Source organism: Scyliorhinus canicula, chromosome 2 (assembly GCF_902713615.1).
Source record: "Scyliorhinus canicula chromosome 2, sScyCan1.1, whole genome shotgun sequence".
Classification (NCBI taxonomy): domain Eukaryota; kingdom Metazoa; phylum Chordata; class Chondrichthyes; order Carcharhiniformes; family Scyliorhinidae; genus Scyliorhinus; species Scyliorhinus canicula.
In genome coordinates, this window is record NC_052147.1 from 174,478,845 (window position 1) to 174,484,877 (window position 6,033).

The 6,033-nt window shown below is 45.4% G+C and overlaps 1 pseudogene; it reads right to left on the minus strand.

Moving 5' to 3' along the window:
* Window positions 1-1,712: 1,712 nt before the first annotated feature.
* On the minus strand, window positions 1,713-4,076 carry LOC119962296 (annotated as a pseudogene).
* Between the last annotated feature and the right edge of the window lie 1,957 nt (window positions 4,077-6,033).

The following is a 6,033-nucleotide window of genomic DNA, read 5'->3' on the forward strand; positions in this document are numbered from 1 at the left end:
TCTGGATCCCTTGCTGCAATGGCTGTCTCTGGATCCCTTGCTGCAATGGCTGTATCTGGATCCCTTGCTGCAATGGCTGTCTCTGGATCCCTTGCTGCAATGGCTGTATTTGGATCCCTTGCTGCAATGGCTGTATCTGGATCCCTTGCTGCAATGGCTGTCTCTGGATCCCTTGCTGCAATGGCTGTCTCTGGATCCCTTGCTGCAATGGCTGTCTCTGGATCCCTTGCTGCAATGGCTGTATCTGGATCCCTTGCTGCAATGGCTGTCTCTGGATCCCTTGCTGCAATGGCTGTATCTGGATCCCTTGCTGCAATGGCTGTCTCTGGATCCCTTGCTGCAATGGCTGTCTCTGGATCCCTTGCTGCAATGGCTGTCTCTGGATCCCTTGCTGCAATGGCTGTCTCTGGATCCCTTGCTGCAATGGCTGTCTCTGGATCCCTTGCTGCAATGGCTGTCTCTGGATCCCTTGCTGCAATGGCTGTCTCTGGATCCCTTGCTGCAATGGCTGTCTCTGGATCCCTTGCTGCAATGGCTGTATCTGGATCCCTTGCTGCAATGGCTGTCTCTGGATCCCTTGCTGCAATGGCTGTCTCTGGATCCCTTGCTGCAATGGCTGTCTCTGGATCCCTTGCTGCAATGGCTGTCTCTGGATCCCTTGCTGCAATGGCTGTATCTGGATCCCTTGCTGCAATGGCTGTCTCTGGATCCCTTGCTGCAATGGCTGTCTCTGGATCCCTTGCTGCAATGGCTGTCTCTGGATCCCTTGCTGCAATGGCTGTATCTGGATCCCTTGCTGCAATGGCTGTCTCTGGATCCCTTGCTGCAATGGCTGTCTCTGGATCCCTTGCTGCAATGGCTGTCTCTGGATCCCTTGCTGCAATGGCTGTCTCTGGATCCCTTGCTGCAATGGCTGTCTCTGGATCCCTTGCTGCAATGGCTGTCTCTGGATCCCTTGCTGCAATGGCTGTCTCTGGATCCCTTGCTGCAATGGCTGTCTCTGGATCCCTTGCTGCAATGGCTGTATCTGGATCCCTTGCTGCAATGGCTGTCTCTGGCTCTTCTGCCACAATTGCTCATTCTGGAGCCTTTGCTGGGTTGAGGAGTTTGGTAAATCTATGGTGTTTGCGCTCGAATGCTGTCCTGCATGCCCATCAACTGGTGAGACACCCAATATCAGCATACGTTTGGATGCTTTCACAGTTGCAGGCAAGTTTGCGACTTCAGGAATGATCTGCAAAGCCTTGCATTCTGGTATCTTGGTTGGATCAATGTCCTCAACGTTAGGCATTACTTCTTCACTTTGTGTTTTAGTCTCAATTAGTGGTTCATCCTCATCTGATGTAACGATACATGCTTCATCAGTTGTTGTAGAGCTGCACGAAAATGTATCCATCTGTTCTTGCTGCAGGTTTTTGATGGACTGGCCTCCAATACTTGGGAATCCACTGCAGGAACCATTCCGTGGGCATAGGATAATTCATTGTACTTCTTTGGAGCCGCTTTCTCCAAAATGGGAATTATTTCTTCAGTTACCAGTTGGCTATACGCAGTTGATGTGCTCTCAGCTAATTTGTCTGCTGTTGCAATCTCACTATCAGCCTCTGCACACACCATCGTGGAGCTTTCACACTCATCGTTGTCCTGCAAGATTGGATACTATTTGTTATCACCTCGTCACTAATACCAAATAAACAAAATAAACTTTCATAGTCTTCCTCTTCTGGCTCATCATCTGATTCTTCACTTTCCTCATCGTAATCATCATCATCATAATCATCATCGTCGTAATCATCACCGTCATGTGCAATTGCTTCTTCTGTGAAGTATAACACTGCTCTTGGAGCAATGTGTTCATGGAAAAAATAACCAACTGCAAAGTCAGCAGCAAGTCACACCACGGAACCTTTATCCAGTTTCCCATTCTCTGGAACGGCAGGAGGATTATAAAGACTTGAAAAAAAGAGTCATTTGGCACAGTTTTTGGAACTGTTCTACCAGTACGCTAACCCTTACGCCTCTGCTTCGTTTTAATGGTCTTCATTGCAACGTTTTTTCCTTTCTTCCAGTAAACTTGGCATCCTGTGCATCCCAGAATCTCTGGTCCATCAAAGAAAAAATATGACTCATCAGGCTGTGGCTTCATTGTGCATGGTCTTGATCATTGCTTCATTTATGAAATACTTGTTTGGCTCAAACTTAAACTCCAGAGTAAAACTCATTGGCTTCCCTGGACCTGAAAATTTCACCTCTAAGTCTTGTAAATGCTTTAAGTTAGGCTCACCAAGCTCCTGCATCATGTCACTGATTAAATCCACATTCTCAAAGACTACTAACCAAAATTCTGGAATTCCTATTGGTTCCTCCATCTCTTCATCTCGTTTATCTTCCTCCACCTTTACTTTGCTTTTATCTCATCGGATAACCGGCCACTTCATCTTGTTGCCATTTACAATGATCCTCGGTTGTATCGCTGTCTGGAATGCACAGCTGCTCATCTAGGTTCAGCGCCTCATGCTTCGACTCCTATGATGGACTCCCATTCCGTGTCTACAATGGAAAATGTTATGGTGTGACTTCTGTTGTGTATCCATGCTTCTAGCTCACATGTGCCTAATGTTGCAATCTCCTTCCCATTGTAGTCTCTCAGCAGTCTTCTTTGATTGACGAGTGTCGGTTTGACTCGCAGCCTGTTCAAATATGACATGCTGGTAAGGTTGGCCCTTGCTCCCATGTCAAGCTTGCATTTGATTAAAGTGCCATTGATCAGCAATGGAATCATCCATCTGTCTTCCATGAAGTCAGGATATCACTACTGCTGCAACCGGTAAGTAAGACTTCTTCACTTTGCATAGTCGGACTCATCGTGTCTTCCATCAAAATCATATCCACAACATGATAGTGGCAGCACGGTAGCATTGTGGATAGCACAATCGCTTCACAGCTCCAGGGTCCCAGGTTCGATTCCGGCTTGGGTCACTGTCTGTGCGGAGTGTCTGCACATCCTCCCCGTGTGTGCGTGGGTTTCCTCCGGGTGCTCCGGTTTCCTCCCACAGTCCAAAGATGTGCAAGTTAGGTGGATTGGACATGATAAATTGTCCTTAGTGTCCAAAATTGCCCTTAGTGTTGGGTGGGGTTACTGGGTTATGGGGATAGGGTGGAGGTGTTAACCTTGGGTAGGGTGCTCTTTCCAGGAGCTGGTGCAGACTCGATGGGCTGAATGGCCTCCTTCTGCATTGTAAATTCTATAATTCTATGAAACATACAGGTCTTCGATGCACAGCTCATCAATCACATTAACTGATCCTGTTTGGTCTCCAGTTGGACGTGAAAAACATTGCCTCGCAAAATATTTGTTCTGCCACACTTGGAAGACACCTTCCCAAATACTGAACATTGTCGCGGCGCATGTCGATTGCCGTATCGCTGGCACAAAATGGCGGGTCCGGTCAGCCGTTAAAATGGCCACAGCACACATTTCTTCTTTGACTTTGTCACTATGCTAATGGCGCTGCCGTCTTCTGCCACATTAGTGCCAAAATGTTTCCGATTGAGTGCACCAATCTGCTGTGAAGCTAGCTAGCAGGCATGACAAATATTAATAGTGTTTTCTAGTTGAAGCTCTTCTTCCCTCAATAGCCTCTATCATTCGATATTCTGAATGCTATCTGATCGCGGATCATCAACGACTTTAAAGTACTAAAATTGCACGACTGCGCCTTCAACCGCAAATCGGTTCGAAAACTATCAAAACATTCGCCCGCCTTCTGTGTACACGTGCGAAAGATATAACGTGCAAGTGTTTCATTTTTGTTCGGGGAGCAATGTCAATCAAAGTATTTTATTACTTCATCGAAGGTTTTTCTTTCTGCTTTGCTGTTAAACGCAAAGGTATTGTATATTTTGATGGCTTGAGGACCTGCTACAATGAGCAGCAACACAATATGCCTCTTGTCAGGCTGCGTCTGCAGGTCAAGGGCTGCAACATAAAGTTCGAATTGCTGCTTAAGAACACAGCAATTCTCATCTACATTACCGGTGACTTGAAGCTGGTGAGGTGCCTTCAGACCTTCCATCTCTAGCTTCACTGTCTTTCCATGCGTTGAGTTCCAGTTGCCGGTAGTTTATCAGGTAGGTGATAAAAGTTTATTTTTTATTTTTTCAGTCTTATTCGTTCCGTCTTCTCTTTAGTCATCTTCAATTGTTCTACACTCTTGGTATCATGTTATGTTCTGTGTTGTGGCCATGGTAAAGATGCACACAAAACATCTAGTTCTTTAACTAGTAAGATAGTTTATTAACAAAATTAACAAAAATGTGTAAAGATAACTAACGAACTATAATACAAACAGTAACGAATAAGTGAATTCTCCTGGAGCTACGTCTAATGCGACTGTCTTCTAGTATGACTTACTACCAACTACCGATCTATGGAGTCACATGGTGAATCACCATCCCACCTGCTAGGTCGGAGGTCATATAGCCAACTATATACATTGCTATTCATATGCATATCACATAAGACCCAGACTACACACACTACTCCAAGGTGTGGTCACTTGAAGCGCTGTGCATTTGCAAGACTTCCTTGTACTGTACTTCACTCCCCTTGCATACAGACCAACTTGCGTTCTTAATTCCTCACTGTACCTGCATGCTAACTTTCTATACACAAATACACCCAGATCGCTCTGAACATCAACATTTAAAAGTTTCACTTTTTTTTTTTAACTCTGTTTTTCTGTTCTTATTGTCACAGAAAATAACCTCACCCTTTTGCACATTATATTCCATCTGCCATCTTGTTGGCCACTCACTTAACTTATCTATCATGCTTCTTTATTCCTTCTCACAACATATATATTCCCATCTAGTTTTGTACTTAGAGCAAACTTGGCTGCATTACTCTGGTTCTCTTCAGCTAAGTCATGGATTGTAAATAACTGAGCCTCCACTAGTTAAAGCCTGACAACCTGACTGATGTCAAAATAACTAGCCTGCTGTTTCCTGATTTCTCCATAAGCCCCTTTCTTGAAATGAAGGGTTATAGTTTTTAACTTCCAATCCGGTGGGACTACTCCAGAATCTAGGAAATGTTGTAAAGCCATAACCAATGCATCCATTATCTTTACAGCTACTTATTTTGGAAGTCTAGAATGTAGGCTGGATTCCCACGGGTACTGAAAATCATCCACTGCACACATACGGCAAGCATGGTGCCCTCAGGTCAACCAGTAGTCTTCGTCAACTGGAAGGGATTCCACTCCAACAGCTTACACGTAAGTACTGTGCAGGCTATTTGGAAGGTGCCATGATGCCTTCATTCTGCACCATTCTCCCACAGATACTTGCACCTCCAAGAAGATTCAATGGATGGCTCCTTGGAGACAATAGATACCCTCCAAGAACTTGCTAATGAGACCTGTGAGAGCCCTATCTCTGATGCAGAGGGAAGGTACAACCTATCCACATGAGCGCGAGGAAGATTATTGAGCAAACTATTGGGTTGCTTAAAACGTGATTGAAGTGCCTGGACAGATCTGGGAGGTCATACCAGCAAGTTCTCTAGAATGCAAAATGCGCCAACCACATCACACTGCAGAGAACGCTGCAGACTCAGGAGGAGGAAAGTGAGGACCATTCTGCATCTTTGGAGGAAGACGTAGAGTAGCAGGAGGAATAGGAAGAGGAGGAATTGGATGCGTCCAAGATGCCTCAAGCTGCTCACCTAACTGTCAAAAAAGCCACGAAAGACTCATCCAGGCATGGTCAGATAACCTGATGGTGAAGCCTTATAAAGAACAAAGAACAATTCAGCACAGGAACAGGCCCTTCGGGGAAGTGGGACCTGTACAAGCGCGACTGTCTACATCTAAACATCGTTGCTGGAGGGGTTACTCGTGCTGTAGGGAAGAGTTTAAACCAGTTTGGCAAGGGAAGGGGACGCAGGCTGATAGCAGAATAGGGACACTGTATAACATAGTAAAGCAATCAAGTCAGAGGGAATACAGTGGTAGTACATTTCAAGGGGTA